Raw genomic sequence first — 17758 nt, 5'->3', positions numbered from 1 at the left:
TATAATAAAGGAAACTTTTCTTTCTCTGTTCAACCACATCACCTGCTAAATATCTGTATCCCTTTTCCGCATTTATGTTATATGTGGGCATAGAATAAATACAGCTCATATGTAAGGACCAACATATTTTGGAGCAAATGATGCCATTGTGTACAAATTTGGAAGACATTTTTAGCCTTTTTAAAACCATAAGAGTTATAATTCAATGATAAGAATTATTCACAAATGGACTTAGGTGCTAATGGTGGGGAAGATGGGTGAATGTTCTATGGAAACTTTTTGAATTATCTATGAAATTTTTCTGTAAATCTAAAATTATTCTAAAATAAAAAGGTTATTTTTTTTTAAAGGCACTAGAATTTACCGCAGTGATGGAAATACAAGAACAACAAATGGAAGCTTCCCAAATGGAAGCTTATTTGCCCCAGATGGAAGCTTATTTGTCACCATTTGCTGCTGTTGTAATTGGTCACTGTTGAGTCCTCAAAGGCTCACTGTTGTCAGGAGCTTTACTGTTGTGCTGTTTAAGAATCTATGTGATTTTCTGACAATCACAATGATGTCAGTCCAGGGGTATGGAAGAAGGGAAATAGATTAACTTCTTCACATAAAGTTTTCTTAAAAAGTTTGTAAATGACCTTGTTTCCATTGATAAGAAGTCAGACATAGCATGAGCACAAATGTACACCTTGGTTATTTTCTGTCCTTTCTTTGCTAAAATTATGACTAGTGCTACATTTCTGTACTTCCATTCCTGGTCAAAATGTTACCTAGGAAGGGAAGTTAGAAAGCCAGGACAAAAACTAGTTAGAGTTCTAGAACAGAGGCCAGCAAAATTTTTTCTGTAAAGAACCAAACAATCAATTTAGAATTTGGAGCCATAAGGCCTCTGCTGTACCTATTAAACTCTGGTGTTACAGCCCCAAATAGCCATGGACAATTTGTAAATGAATGAGTATAGCTATGTTGTTGTTGTTGTTTTTCACATTAAACATGTATTACTACATACATTAAACAGTAATATAAGGCACATTTTTCTAAAACAAGTGCATGGTAAGAAATACATAAGCATGAAAATACACAGACATTGATAGGAACTTAGAATACAAGTTATAAAGGAAAAGAAAGAAACAGTTCTGGTTTATTGGTACAGTTGGGGTGTAGCATGTTCACCCCTCTCTGCTCTTCAAAACAGTTCTTGAGGGTGTTTAAACAGCTGTTCCTCTTTCCAAGTGGTGTTTAATTTCGGCTGTTTATTCCCATAGAATCTGCCTTCTTGTTGAATTAGCCTTCCTTTCATTAATGTAGTCGATATCTGCATCATCATGTAAGGACGTCTCTGGGTGTAATTGTCTCGCTTTTCAGTTTCCTTCTCCAAGTCTATGACCATCCTATCAATTTCCTCCGTGGAAGGCACATGTGTTTCCAGAAGACTGATGTTGGGTAGAATTCCTCTCCATGTTTTTCTCTCTGTCTTTCATATGTTTCCATATCAGGTTTGATTTGCTTGGCCAACCAGTGATACTGGTGTAACTGGGCAGCAGCATTATCTGAAAATCCCAGATCAGTATTTTTCCTCTTTCTCCTCCCCCATTTTTCTGCATCTTCTGTACTGCTCTCCAGCAACTTCCTTCTCTCCTAGTCTTCCCCTTTTGCTGCACATTCTTTTCTCTTTTCTTCTTCCTGTAATTCCCGTTCCAATCGAGCATTTTAACTTCCCAGTTTGCAGGTAATTTAAGTCTTCTATCTTCTCCCACAATTTCCCGGTGATTTATTTTTCGTTCCGCTTCAGGTGCCGCTCCCGGACTTGGCGCGCGTCGGGGCAGAAGCTCCTCCACCGCGGGGAGCGCCCGCTCCACCCTGCTGTGTACCCGCCCCTCAGCTTTAGTCCCGCCGCCCTCCAGGCTATGTTCTAATGAAACTTCTTCATGGACACTGAAATCTAGTAGTTCTGTGTTATATTAATCTTTTTTTGAAAAATTTCCAACCATTTGAAAATAAAACAACTCTTAGCTTGTGGGCTAAGCAGAAATAGGCAGCAGACTAGATTTGACCAGCAGGCCATTGTTTGCTGACCCTTGTTCTAGAGCAGGGATTCTTAGCCAGGGGTCCACGGGGTCCATAAAGATTTCAGGGGTTACGTGAGGTCAAGCTGAAAATACAAAAAACCATTCTTGTGGGGATGTGTTGGTGCAGGTATGGTGTATTTGTTAAATAATACACCGTATCGTGTGGCCTTAGTATGGTTTTTATTTTGATGTGGCATGTTCTAAGTGCAGTGTATAACTGCCTGCAAAAAGGGTGGTAAGGACGGAGGAGATGTTTTCATGATGCTGTGGAAAAACTCAAATTTCTAAATGTTTGCCGAAAATGACCATTTGAACAGATGTTGAACCATGTTAGGTTATCAAGTATTGAGATTATGGGAAAGGTGTAAAACATAATTTTGAATAATCCTAAAATTTGATTAAAAGACATGATGATGTTGAGTGTCATAAAACTATCTGCCCTACTTTCTGAGAAGGGGTCCATCATATTCACCTGACTGGTAAGTGGTTCTGTGGAACAAAAAAGGTCAAGAACCCCTGTTCTAGAACATTAGAATTGAAGGGGATGTAGGTACTTTATAAGACCCCTTTGTGGTAGAAACCATGTTACTGATTGTGCTTGATTTTAACATTATTACAATAACAATGAATGTTTTTTATATCTTCTGAGCTGAATGTGTGTTTATATAATTTATTTATTATGACAACCATAACCCTGGTTTGTGTACAAACCAGGGCTGTGGTGTTGGCATATTTTCCTAAGTATCTATAGATGTATATTATTTTCTGCATTGCATATTTTGTTGAAAAATTAAGTGTAGCATGATGTTAAATCATTGGCATGGTCTGGCTCATTGTTCTTGACTGCTTTTTCAATTTAATGTAGTAAATGATCCAGACTAGGGGTAGTCAGACAGTCTTGTCTTGTGCAGGATCTTGCTGAAAAATGATTAAAACTCTCTCTAGGGTAGCAGATGTGGCTCAAGTGATGGAACTTCCACCTGCCGTATGGGGGGACCTGGGTGCCATCCCTGGGGCCTCCTGGTAAAAAAAAGAAGAGAAAGCATGCCCGTGTGGCAAGCCAGTGCCCATGTGATGAGCCTGTGCCTGCATGAGTGCCTGTGTGGTGAGCCAGTGCCCCACACAAGTGAGTCACGTAGCAAGATGATGATACATCAGAGGAGACAAAAGGGGAGAGTCAAGGTGAAGCACAGCAGAAACCAGGAACTGAGGTGGCACAATTGACAGAGAACCTCTCTCCCCATTGGAGGTCTCCAGGATTGAAATCCTGGTGAATCCTAGAGGAGAGAAAATGAGAAGACAACACAGATAGCAAAAAAACAGCAGGGCGGGAGGGGGGGGGGGTGGTGGATAAATAAATCTTTAAAAAAAAACCGAAACTTTCTCTAGGGAGTAGATGTGGCTAAACCAGTTGAGTGCCCACCTCCCACATGGGAGGTCTGGATTCGGTTTCTGATGCCTCCTGAAAAAAACAGAACAAACAACTAACAAAGCAACCAAAAAACCTATTCAGGGAAGCTGATGTGCTCAGTAATTGAACACTGGCTTCCCACATTGCAAGGTCCTGGGTTCAAACCCTATCTAATGTACCTCAAAACAAACAAACAAAAAAAAACAAAAACAAAATAAAACTCTCTCTACACAGGACTCTTGTTGGGCCATTTTGACTTAATTAAATTAAACAGATTTTTTTTTTAAGATTTATTTTTCCCCACCCCCTCATTATTTTTGTGCTTGCCATCTGTCTGCTTTTTGTGTCCATTTGCCATGTGTTCTTCTGTGTCTGCTTGTCTTCTCTTTGGGCAGCACCTGGAACCAGTACTGGGACCTTCTGGAATGGGAGAGAGGTGCTCAATCTCTTGCTGGGCTGCTGCATCTCTTATTATCTCTCCTCTGTGTCACTTTTTGTTGCATCATTTTGCTGTGCCAGCTTTCTGCCCGGGTCACGTGGTTTACTGGTTGTCTTTTTGAGGCAACCAATGGCCTAAAGCATGATGTGGCTGTAACATCATGAAGAATATCACTAGAAATAAGACACCTGAATTTTGTTTAAGAATCCAGTATTATTATCAACATTAGAATGAGTAAGATTGGTATAGTTGACCTAGTCATTTGCATGTAGAATTTAACATCATATGTCCAAAACCATGTGCATGTAAAGTGAAGAAATAAGACTAAATTAGGATCTATCATTTAATTTTCAAAACTCAAGGAACAAAATGCAATGACTAGGAAATAACTGTTGTGGTCATCTGCCAAAGTCCATTGAGATCAATCACTAGGTATTGACTGAATACCCAAAGGGTGAATGATAATTGGAAGAAACAAAAATTCAGTGAGTTTGTAGTCATAACTTCCCAAAGTGCTACAGAGACATAAAAATTAAAAAAAAAAAAAAAGAATTTCAGTAATGTTTTGTAACTAAAGCACATCACTCATATATAATTTTACAGTTTTGGAAATAAGGCTGTGTTGAATATCAGCACTGATGATGAAAACAGACTGTGTACACAGTTTGGGTTTTATATAAATACTTTAAAATATTGGCTTTCTTCTATAAAAATAGATGAATAGTATCCAGGTTTTTATAAAAATTTTAGCATAAATGCAAAATTGCTATGATTTTCCATTTTAAAAAGAGAAGTGCAAATAATATAATGTGTGTAAAATGCAGTACGTTCTAGAGAGATAATGAAAAGAGAATGGGGATGCAGATGCAAGTAAGCCTCACTTTGGGCATGCTCACAACCTTTGTAAAGATTATTTGCTTATCTGACAGCCCAACTAATGTGTCTTTAATTACATTTCCTATGAACACTGAGCTCCTGAAGTTGCAGAAAAATCAGTAACAAGTTATTTTGCCTATGATATGCTGTGATTTGCATCTTGTAAGCAATCAGGTATCGAACCTCGTCATTTAATCGGTTACTCAATATTTGTTGCTTTGTGGACATCTCCACTTGGACAGGTAAAATAATACCTTTACTGGGACTATAAAAGGGGGTTCTCATAGGGAGTTCTAACAACCTACACTGGAGGTACAGTTCATGTGACCAAGGATAGTGGAGCCAGCAAAATACATGAATGCAAGTGGAAGCAAAACACCCCAGGAATATTTATGTGCCTTCAGAATGGCTTATTAGTAACAAGGGCTTGGTCAGTTGAGTTGGACACTCCTGAGTTCAAATCTGGTCTCAGTGTTCTTGTATGACAAATGGCACAGTTGTGATGGAGAATGCAGCTGCTGTAGTATACTATCTATTGCGCTAGAAAGCCTCAATTCTATTGGGCGGCTTGCTACATAGAAACTACCAAAGACATGTTAAGATTCTTGGTTATGATTTTTATTACATGTTAGAAATAATTATTTTCAGTAAGAAAATAATAAACCCTGAACAGAAATTATGTACCAATTAAGCATTAATTCCCTATTTCCTACCCCTTGCCAGCTACTCATAACCTGTATTCCAGTTTAACTATATAAATTTACTTATTCTAACTATTACATATTGGTGAGACCTTACAAATTTTCTTTTTGTGTCTGCCTTATTTCACTCAACAAGATGTCTTCAAGGTTCATCGTGTTTTTGCATGTTTCAGAACTTCATTCCTTTTTACAGCTGAATAATATTCCATTGTCTTTATATATCACATGTTGTTTACCCATTTAGCTGTTGATGGGCACCAGGGTTGCTTCATCATTTGACAACTGTGAATAATGCTGCTATGAACATTGGTGTCAATATGTCTGCTCGAGTCCCTGTTTCAATACTTTTGGGTATATACTTAGAAGTGGGATCGCTGGGTCATATGATAATTCTATACTTAACTTTCTTAGGAACTGTCAAAATGTCTTCCACAGCATTTGCAGTGTATTTCATTCCCACCAACAAAGAACAGGTGTTTTTGTTACTCCGCATCCTCTCCAACACTGAACTGTTTTCCATTTTTTAAAATCGTGGCCATTCTAGTGGGTGTGAAATGGTATCTTATTATGGTTTTGATTTGCATTTCCCTAATGACTAGTGATGCTGACCATATTTTCATATTCTTTTTGGCTGTGTATGTGTGTAATATTTTAGAAATGTATACTCAAGTCTTTTGTCCATTTCTTTTTTTTTTTTTAAGTGTAATTTCGATGGAAGTGTAGACTTTTTTTTTTAAAGATTTTTTTATTTTTTTCTCTCCCCTTCTTTCCCCTCCCCCCCCCCCCCCACCTCTGGTTGTCTGTTCTTTGTGTCTATTTGCTGCGTCTTCTTTGTCCACTTCTGTTGTTGTCAGCGGCATGGGAATCCGTGTTTCTTTTTGTTACGTCATCTTGTTGTGTCAGCTCTCTGTGTGTGTGGCGCCATTTCTGGGCAGGCTGCACTTTCTTTCACGCTGGGAGGCTCTCCTTACGGGGTGCACTCCTTGCGCATGGGGCTCCCCTACACGGGTGACACCCCTGCGTGGCATGGCACTCCTTGTGCACATCAGCGCTGCGCATGGGCCAGTTCCACATGGGTCAGGGAAGCCCGGGATTTGAACCACGGACCTTCCATTTGGTAGATGGATGCCCTAACCACTGGGCCAAGTCCGCTGCCTGTCCATTTCTTAATTGGGTTGTCTTTTTCTTGATGAGATGTAGGATGTCTTTATATACTCTGTATAGAAAACCCTTACTGGATATTTGGTTTCCAAATATTTTTTCCAGTTTTATAGACTGTCTTTAAATTTTTATGATGAAGTTCTTTGCACAAATGTTTTCAGTTTTGATGAGTTCCCATTTATCATTTTTTTTTTCATTTGTTGCTTGTGCTTTGGGTATAAAGCCTAGGAAACCATTGCCAAAATAGATCAAGCTCTTCAGGATGCTTTACTATGTTTTCTTCCAGGAGTTGTATAGGTTCTTATATTTAGGTCTTTGATCCATTTTGAGTTGATCTTTGTATATGATATAAGGATTGTATCCTTGGGTCTAATGCAGGGTGTTTCTTAACCTTTTTAGTCCATGGACCCCTTTGCCAGGCAGGTGAAAACCACAGACCCCTTAGTAAGTCCACACTATCTGTGTATTATTTAATAAATATATCACACCTGTACCAACATGTCCCCACAAGAATGTGTTTTTGAATTTCAAGTTCATGGTCCTCTTGGTAAAACCCCCTGGTATAGAGGAACAAATAAGGAAAGTTTCACTTCCTTTCTAATGTGGATGCATTTTTTTTTCTTGCCTAATTGCTCTGGCTAGAACTTCCAGGACAGTGTATCGTTTAAGTCTTCTATTTCCTTATTAATCTTCTGTCTAGGTCCATTATTAAATGTGTTGTATTTAGGTCCCCTTCTATTAGTGTAGATTTGTCTCTTTCACCCTTAAAAATTGTTAGTATTTTGCCTTTCATTACTGTAATAGGTTTGAATATGGATTAGAGTAGACTTACTTGTATTCTGCTATAGAATTATTGTGACTCTAGCAATGGAAGAAATTATATCATTGATATGGAGACAGTGGCTGTAGCAGTTGCTGAAGGCAGGGAGAGGGAAAAAGAGGTGTGATATTGGGGCATTTTCAGAACTTAGAGTTGTCCTTAATGATATTGTAGGGACAGATGTAGGACATTATATATCCTGCCATAACCCACTGAATGGACTGGGAGAGAGTGTAAACTACATTGTACACTATAATCCATGCTGTGTAGAAATGCTCCAAAACGTACTCCTCAAATGCAATGAGTGTACCACAGTAATGAAAGAAGTTGTTAATGTGGGAGGAGTGGGGGATGTGGGGAGTGGGGTGTGTGGAAATCTCTTATACTTTTTACTATAACATTCTGTGTGATCTATGTATCTTTAAAAAAAAAGATAATTAAAAGAAAAAAACTAAAAAAAAATTGTCAATATTGCTTCATGCATTTTGGGGCTCTGCTGTTAAGTGTGTGTATATATATAAATAATTATGTCTTCATGTTGACTTGATCCCTTAATCAGTATATAGTGAACTTTTTTGTCCCTTTAAACAGTTTTTGGCTTATAGGCTATTTTACCTGATTTTAGTATATTGCCCTAACTCTCTTTTACTTGCTAATTGCATGGTGTGTTTTTTCCCCATCCTTTCACTTTCAACCAATTTGTGTCTTTGAGTTTAATGTGGATCTCCTGTTAACAGCACAATATTGGACCATGCTTTTTTATCCATTCTGGCAATATCTGCCTTTTGACTGGAGAATTTAAACTATTTACATTTAAACTGGCTGCCATTTTGTTATTTGATCTTTGGATAGCTTTCTTATACCTTCTTTTTTGTCCCTCACTTCTTCAGTTAATGCCTTTCATATTTATTTGATTTTTTGTCATGTACCATTTGGAGTACCTCTCATCTCTTTCTGTATATATTTTTCATATGTTTTCTTTATAGTTACAGTGGGACTAAAAGTTAGCATTCTATCTAATAAAAATAATGTTTAATTTGATCCAAACTTAATTTTAATACTATACACACACAAACACATATGCACACTGTTCCTGTACCACTTTGCCCTCTCCACCATTTTGTTGTACTGGTTATAAATTGTATCTTTATATATTTTATGTCCCTAATTGTGGATTCATTGTACCTTTATTTAAATATTTTTTTATTTTTAAAGAAGCTTTAGATTACATAAATGCTACATAAAAAAATGTAAGGGATTCCCATATGCCCCACTCCCTCCCCCTCCCACACTTTTCCACTTGACAACATCCTTCATTAGTGTGATAAGTTTCTTACAATTCGATGAACTCATATTGAAGCATTGCTACTAATCATGGACTACAGTTTACATTATATTTACACCCTGTCTCATACAATTTTGTAAGTTATAACAAAATATACAATAGCATATATCTGTCACTGCTGTGTCATGCTGAACAAATCCAGTGTCCTGAAAATTCCCCCATGTTACATGAATTCTTCTCTCTCCCATCCCTCAGAACCTTTGGTGGCCACTGCCTTTACATCAATGGTAAGAAGTCTTCCATTGCTAGAATAATAATAAGTCTGCTTTAGTCCATTGTTCCTTCTCCAGTCTTGAGGATTTTGGGATGGTGATATCACTCTGCTTCTAATTGAGACAGTGCTTAGATCCCAGGGGGCAGATGGTTGGAACTACCTTGCTTGTAGTTGCAGACACTTTCTGTTCCTTCTGATGGGCATTATCCACCGTCATTACCTTGTTTGTTGTCTGGGGTGATCCTCCCTGGCACCGATGGATTATTACCAAGCACCAGCTAGCAATGCATCTAGAAAAAGACCCTGATCAAAAGGGGGAAATGGTAAATACAAATGAATTTTTATGGCTAAGAGATTTCAAAGTGAGTCGGGAGGTCATTCCAGAGGTTATGCTTATACAAGTCTTAGCAGGATCTCATTGACTGCTACAGAAAACAGTGCCTCCAATAGCAGGGCTCCTGAGGGCTCTAGAGACATCCAGAAACTATAAGCGGGGCAGACAGCTCAGGAATTAAGCACCCTGTCAATGGGCCTTTGGAATTTATGCTCTCCAGTATAACTGAGTTAGACTCATTTATAGGTTCTCTACAAATGGCTTTTCTGCCCCTTCCATTTGAAGCTATGATTAGCATTAAGTCCCAGAGACTTAAATCTTTGGTTCATCCATGTGCCAGTTGAGCCCTGAATTTCAGGAGAGTTGGAACACCTACTCTCTAGTTCATTAAACTTTTTTATGTATTTGCATCTTAGAACCTATAAGAAGTAAAAAGTGAAGTTACGTATAATACAATAGTATTGACATTCATAAATACCTGTAAGGCTACCTTTACTGTAATTCTTTACTTCTTTATGGCACATACTGATCCAGTGCTTAGTGTCCTTTCCTTTCAGTTTGAAGAATTCACTTTAACCTTGCTTGTAGGGCAGGTTTAATGGTGATAAACTCCCTCAGCTTTTGTTTATCTGAGACTGTCTTAATCTCTCCCTCAGTTTTAAAAGACATTCCCATTGGGCATAAAATGCATGACTGACAATTTCTTTCTGCACTTTAAATATTTTTTCCAACTGCCTTCTTGCCTCCAAGGTTTCTGGTAAGAAACTGTCACTTAATCTTACTATGAGTTCTTTGTGCATAATATATTGTATTTTAGTTTCCTAGGCTGCTCAATACAAATACCATAAAATAGTTAGGCTTGAACAATGGGGATTTATTTGCTTAATGTTAGAGTTTGGGAAAAATGTCCAAATCAAGGCAATATTTTCTTCCCAAAGACTGCTGCTGATGATCCTTGGCTCCTCTTTCACATGGCAAGACTGGCAAGGCATATTGTAACATCTACTCATCTCTCCCTCCTCTTCTGTGTTTTGTTGATTTCAGCTTCTTACTTCTGTGGTGCTCACGTGTGTACTCTCTTTCTCTCCACTCCATTTACAAAGGACTCCAGAAAGAGGATTAAGACCCATCCTAAATGAAGTAGCCTCATCAGAAGTTCCCACTTAAAATGGGTTCACACCCACAGGAATGGATTAGATTTAAGGACATGTTTTTTTCTGGGTTACATACAGCTTCAAACCACAGGCATTGCTTTTATTTTGCAGCTTTCAGAATTATGTCTTTGTCCTTAGCATTTGACATTTTGCTTGATTACTGTGTTTGGGCATCATCCTCTTTGACTTTATCTTGTTTGGTGATCCTTGGTATCCTTGTGCATATTCATGTCTTTCATCAAATTTGGAAAGTTTTCTACCATTATTTGTTTGAATATTCCTTTTGTCCCTTTCTCTCTTTCTTCTCCTTATGTGACTCCCATATTGTTCTCAAAGACTCTGTATACTTTTTAAAAACTTGTTTTTAATTTCTGTTCCTCAGCCTGAATCATTTCAATTGTCTTGTCTTTGAGATCCCTGATTCTTTCTTCTTCCAGCTCCAATCTGCTGTTGAAATCCTCTAGGGAATTTTTCATTTCAGCTATTGTGGTCTTCTGCTGTGGTGATTCTGTTTGGTTCCTTTTAAAAACTTCAGTCTCTATTGGGAGTCTCATTTTTTTCATTCATTGTTCTCCTGATATCCTTTAGTTCTTTCACTATGTTTTCCAGTCTCTGCTTGGGCATATTGATCATTTTTTAAAAGTTTTTGTCTGGTGTATCCAAGGCCTGATACTCTTAGTTGATGGTTTCTTTATTTTATCTTGTTTTTTTTTAATGTACTGTCATTTCCTGTTTCTTTGTCTTTTGTCTTTCATTGTACACTGATATTTTAATATTTTAAAGTGTTAACTATGTGATTTAACCCCTGAACTGTCTATTCCTTAAATTTGTATCCAGCTGTGGGTGTGACAGAAATTTCCTTTAGTGTCAAGAGCTAACAAAAACCAACCAACCAACACAAAAAAATACCTTTCTTTGTGAATTTGCCCTGCTTTGGCTGGTGTTCTTCAGAGCTTAGCCTTCCTATCAAGAATATCAACCCTAGGTGAATGCAAAGTGCAGGGTCCTCTCTGTATTATCTGTGCCTGTGTGATAATGGCTTCTGGGCTGGTGCTTGCTTTAGCCCTATGAATTCCCCTGTTCACAGGAATTTGAATGTCCCCTCTCTATTCCCTGTGAAATAGATTTTCTACCCCTCCTAGTAGCTCTGTTGTATGTGTTAATCCTTTGCCCAAGGCCTCCTTAACTTCACTTGTTTCTTTAGTTCTCTGCAAGCTGCTTCTGCTTGAAGGACGAGTTCTGGGGGAATGAGCCTGAGACAAGTTTCCTGTTGCAGTCTTTCAGGTTTCCACTTGATAGATTGGTACCAACGTATAGGCACCCTTGTGTGCAAGAGGTTATTCTCTTCTCTTCCCACAATGGGAAAACTGCCTGGATCCCTACCATGCCGGGGAAGAGGTGGGGGCAAGTAAGCAAGGGCACCATGAGCTCTGTCTACCGTTTTTCAAGCTGCATTTTATTTGCACTTCTCCAGTTTCATAACCCTTTAAATGTTTTCCAGTTTTGTGGAAGATGACTCTGCCAGTTTATGTTAGTTGTTCAAAGATTCTGTGAGGGAATGTTACCCTAGAGGTTCTTATGCTGCCATCTTGGTTGACTGGAACTCCTGATGATTTGGAGATTTTAAGGCTGCTTAATGATATTTTAATGCATAAAGATTTATAGAAGATGATTATCTAAATTGCTAATATTTGAATATTGAATTGAGTTGATAGGAAAATGAAAGCACTTTTAAAATAGGCTGTATTTGAATGAAAGAGTGATTTGTAGAAATAATGAATATAGTTGGCATTTTCCCCTTCAGACTTTGGCTTTATAGATATACTATTACTTTAGGTTTTATAATTTCAATTTTGTTGTTGTTGTTAGAGATCAGAATGGATTATATTTCCCTTTTAATTTTATACCTCTATTCATCCTTTAAGTATTATTGAATGGTTTTTCTATTGCAAGGCTCAGGGCAAGGCTCTGTTAGAAATGCAAAGAGGGGAAACTGAAACTTCTTCTCTGTGAGTTAATAAGGTAATGAGAGTTACATACATGCTCGTAAAATAAGATTAGATTTTATTCATGTTGAAAAGGTTTAAACAATTTACTATGAGATCACAAAAGAATGATTGATACCAAGTGGGGAGACTAGGAAGATAGCCTTTACACTGGACATAAAAATGGGTAAGATTTTAAATTGCAGTTTTTAATAAGGAAGCATATTGACCATGTGTAAGTTACCTTTAACTCAAGAATTTTATTTATTTCCAAGAAAAATATTTCTTGAAGTTCTACTTTCAGTTAGGTATTTCTCCAAGTTTTTATTTTAGATACTCAGTGACATTTCATAATTGATTGTGTCAATATAGTTAAAGCTGTAAGTGTGGAGCTATTTAATGAGACTTGTGGTCTCTTAGATATCAAGTAAGTTTACAAAGTTTTCTCATTTCAGAAGAGTATTTTAAACAGAATATCCAAATGCCATGTAGAATACAGAATACTTGTGATTATTTCTGTTATCTCAACATGATCTCTAATAACTAAAAGCATAAATTGCATACTATACTTGTAAACCAAGAGCCTAATCAAATATAATATTTTACTATCCTTGCTCTAGTACTTTGGCTTTTTATGGAGATGGAAAGAGGATTGAAATGAGGTGTACTTTTTTAATTTTAGAAATTCTAATGTATGTAGTTCATAGAAAATCCCTCAGGCTCTAAGACCCGAATATAGAAAGGATCAGGTCAGAAGAGTAGCTGCTGTCCTGGGAGTCTTGGAGTAGAATGGCCAAAGTTCAAGCATGCCTCTGTGGCAGGAGTTGGCCAGTCAAGTGCTCACCTCGGTGCCTGACTCACACACCTCTCACTAAAGCCTGTAATTGGAAGGGAAGACTAGATGGCGTTGAAGAGAATGTTTTGTACTTTTAATTCATTTAAATTAGCACAAAGGGAGGGAACAATTTTGCTTCACATGTGAAGTCAGTCATTTCTTGGGTTGCTAGCTCAATGTTTTAGCAGAACAGCTGTTCTGTACAATGTGGCTTTCTGCAAGCAATATTTCTACTGCGAGAAAAGTGGCAGTCTGCCAAAGAGAGTGCCCAGACCAACCCCTAAACAAAAAAAATCTTTTGTCAACGACTCTAATAATTTGTACAATTCAAGAAAGGGGGGGTGGGTTGCACAGTCTTTGCAGATGTGCATTTATGGTGCTATTTTTAAGCAGAGCAGCATGAAGGAATAAATTCATATGAATCGTAAGTTGATCATTCATTTTAAGCATTTGGCTTCTGCTCCTACTAAAATTCCATTCTGTGTAAAGAAAACACAGCCAGCCTTGAAACGAGGTAAGGCAGGGTGTGACAACAAGATGAAATTCTTCATTTTCAAACCTGTGATGCCTGCTGAAACACCAAAAGCTTTGGGGTCTTATTTTTTTTTTCCCCACTAAGGAGATACATGCAGTTTGCTGATTCTCTCACAGTAAAAACTTGCTATCCTTCAGCATTTTGTGGAAATAAACTCTTAATGAGCCTACATTCTTTTACAGCAGTCCATTCTCTGAAAATGAGTTTAAGTGCTGAAGGAAATGCCAGAAGCATTTATACAATGAGCACCAAATTAATATGTGCTAATTCTCTGTAGTGCAGTATCATAGGAACCTTGCAATTTTTCTAGTATCACAACATGGGTCTCATCTTAGATCTGTTCCCTACATTCTGGTTATCCAAAAGCTATAGCAACCTGCAAACTTTGACTCCAGAAATAGAGTTCAGAAAACAAAACCACAAGTTTTATAAATATAAACTCCTGGGAAATAACTCTCAAACTTCTTACAGCAAAAGATAAAATCTGGTAGAATCTTGATTTTTAAAAAATATATATAACAATACACTTGATATTTACATAAGATAGAATTAGACCATCTTCTGTAAAGTATTGAAATATTAAATTAGATATTCAAAATGACAAAATTTAATACAAATTCATTATCTAAAGGGTGATTAAAGAGCCAAGAGGACCATAGAATTGTCACTGACTTTATCAAAGGCTTCCTCTATTTCTGAAAGTTAAGAACTTTGTTGTTGTTGCCCTTTTCCCTTTTAAAAATCCAAATTTTCATATACTGTATGTGTGTAAAAATGTTTGGTTTAATGGATTTATGTGTTACTAAACCTGAAGTGTTTTTCCTTCATTTAGAATGCGGTCCACTTGTGTTATGCCGTCCACTCAAACTCTTCAACATTTTATTTATAGAAATGGAAATGCACTCTTATAGTGGGAAATTGCTAGAATAGATCATCTTACTCTATTAATACAGACATACTTTAAAAAATTAGTTATTTAGGTAATCTGTTTCATCATGCTTCCAGTTGTTATTCAAGTGTTTTATAAGTTTCCTTAGTTTGATAAGGATTTTATAGTGACATTTACAATTTTGTTTACATGTGGGTGCCTGCAGTGGAGAGGTACTGCACTGTGTGAAATGGAAAGTCCTAGGACAAATTGTTTGATATAAAGGAAGTGGCCACCAGAGGTTCTGAGGGGAGGGAGAGGGAAGAATAGATGTAACATGGAGGCATTTTTTGGGTATTGGAATTGTTTTGCATGACATTGCAGTAATGGATACAGGCCATTATTATACATTTTGTCAAAATCTATAAAATTGTGCATGCAAGATTAATGTAAACTATAGAACGTGGTTAATAGCAATGCTTCAATATGTATTCATCAATTATAGCAAATGGTACCACACTAATGAAAGACACTGCTAATGGGAAAAAGTGTGTGTATGGGTTAGGGTATATGTGAATCCTCTATATTTTTGATGTAACATTTATGTAGTCTAAAGTTTCTTTAAAAATAAAATAAAATTTAAAGGAAAATAAAATTAAGAAAATTTTGTAAGAAAATTCATAAGATCACATTTCTTATACATTAGAAAAGTTTTCTGTGTAATTATGAGCAATTAGTGTTTTGTAGAAGTTGAATACTTTCATTGAAGTGAGTGGTGATTTCTCCCAAATCAATATTTTAAATTAATGCCTTTGTTTTCTAAGTTTTCTTAAGGTAAGGGAAGGGCAATCTATTTAATATATAATGAATTTGGATGGTTGACTTATGTGTAATAGCAGTATAATTCAGGAAAAAATTGGGAAGCAAACAATTATCCATATAACATTGCTGTTTCTTTATTATTTTATTGGTTTAAAGAATCTGTATTTATTTTTTGATGTTCCATTATGGAGATCATGATCTGGTATTCATTCATTATATTTATGCATCATATTTTCCAAAAATAATGGAATTGACCTACCACTCTCTATAGTACACAAAGACAATTTTGATATGAATGTGTAGAAATGCATGTAAAGGTAATACCCATCTGTTATCAAGTCCTGTGCTTATAAAATCCTGTAAAATGGGCACTATTTTTCCTTCTTTATATATACCTCTTTTTAAATTACTTGAGCTCTGTGTGCAAAAGATATGTAAGAAAGAAGAATAAAGAGGTATTCAAAATCCTTTCTTAAAAGGGTCCAATTTTACCAAATGAGAAAGTTGTTCAGATTGGCCCAAGGTCCATGCTCAGGATCCAGAAGGCCCAAGTCCACTCATATTAGCCTCTGTGCAAAGAAACATGAGAGAGGCTAAAATTATACTCTGTACATTTATTTCTGTCAATAAATTAACTTCACAAGAATAAAAAAAAAATACTCCTCCAGTTCATGAATTTCACTCTAGCCATAACCAACTGTCTTGGCCAAGGTGGATTTAGGATTGAGTGTGGATGGTTTAGAGGAACCCATGCCCTCACTAGACCATCTTTTGTTGACCTAACAAGTAATTAAACTACACTCACACACACATTTAACCACTCACCCGTTCTTGTTTACAAGTGGAAACCATCATTAGGAGGTCATAATTTCATAGTACAATAAATCTGCAACCCACACCCCCAGCGGTTTTTCATGACATGACATTATATTCCAAAATAGTTGGGTGACTAGCCCAGTGTTAATGTTAAATTTATAATCCACAATATCATTAGTTCTGTGGTGGACTCATTCTTCTGTTCCTCAGTGCTGAATTATATCTCTGGCAAACCTCATCTTTCATGTGGTTAATGAAAGGTGATGATAGTGAAATCTGACTTCTCAGACTTTGTCTGCAATCATCTCTTGTGGCTTCCTTCTACCTCTAACCCATCTCCCTTGATATTTTGCTTCACCTAAACTATTCCTTTGAGGTACTGCATTTCAAAATCTTGCTTAAAGAATTGCAAAACAAAATATATCAAACTATGGTAACATTTGAAAAAACAATTAGTGATCAGAAGAGCAGCCAGATATTTCAGTACAGGTTTGTCAGAGAACTTAATACTTGGCTTTGCTTTCAGCCCATGTACAGTGGACAGTGTGCTTGGGTCCTGAAGAAGAAATCTGTTTCATAGTATGCCACTTATACCCCACATGTTTAACAAAACTTCTATCCATTTGATTGTGTACTATGAGTCTCTGCTAACTTTAGTCACCTCATTGGCAGGGAACTAGAACTAACAACCTTTCAAATTTTATCAAATTATGACAAATCCTAGGCCAATCAGATATTTATATGATCATTGATCAAATTTTTGATATTTTAATTTTGAATGAGCCTACCTCAAGTACTTCTTGCTATTTCCATCAATTTCAGTAAGATCACAAATGTCAAACAGAAACATAGTTCATAAATTTTACCTATAGACGAGGAACCCAAAATGGTGTAAATTAGCTTTATTTTAAAAAACTTTAAAAGGACTGGACTATTGCTTAAATATAGACTTCGCAAACTTAGTGGAAATTGAGGGGAAAGCACCTAATTAGGAAGTACAAGTAACTATGTTATGTGTCTGGGTTGTGAAGGGAACTGATTAGATTTCACAATAGCGAAGGAGAAAAACTCTTGCATGCAGGTCGCTCTGCATTTAAGGCTGCTAATGATTTCATTTTAATGTCACCGTTTAGTTTCATACTGATCATTTATACTGACAAAAAGGTAGAAAAGAAAACAAGGAACCTGTCATCAATCATTCATTTAATCAAGTAGCAAAAGTAGATAAATAAACATACTGAGTTAATTATTCTTCCGTATATAATGATTGACAATAAAGTTAATATATGCCTATTTTAACCCTTTAATATTAGTGCTGTTAGATTTAATAGCTGTTAGCAATTGTAGAAAGGACTTGGGGGTGACCTAACATT

The 17758-nt window shown here is 36.6% G+C and overlaps 1 protein-coding gene and 1 pseudogene across 12 annotated transcripts in view; one reads left to right on the top strand and one right to left on the bottom strand.

Moving 5' to 3' along the window:
* The window catches only part of NPAS3 (neuronal PAS domain protein 3), a 908953-nt gene that overhangs the window by 278641 nt on the left and 612554 nt on the right, over positions 1-17758 (top strand). The window lies entirely within an intron of this gene.
* LOC139438169 (pre-mRNA-splicing factor SYF2 pseudogene) lies at positions 1209-5023 on the bottom strand (annotated as a pseudogene).

Source organism: Dasypus novemcinctus, chromosome 3 (assembly GCF_030445035.2).
Source record: "Dasypus novemcinctus isolate mDasNov1 chromosome 3, mDasNov1.1.hap2, whole genome shotgun sequence".
Taxonomy (NCBI): domain Eukaryota; kingdom Metazoa; phylum Chordata; class Mammalia; order Cingulata; family Dasypodidae; genus Dasypus; species Dasypus novemcinctus.
The sequence above is the reverse complement of the archived record's forward strand: the minus strand, read 5'-3'. Positions and strand labels throughout refer to the sequence as shown.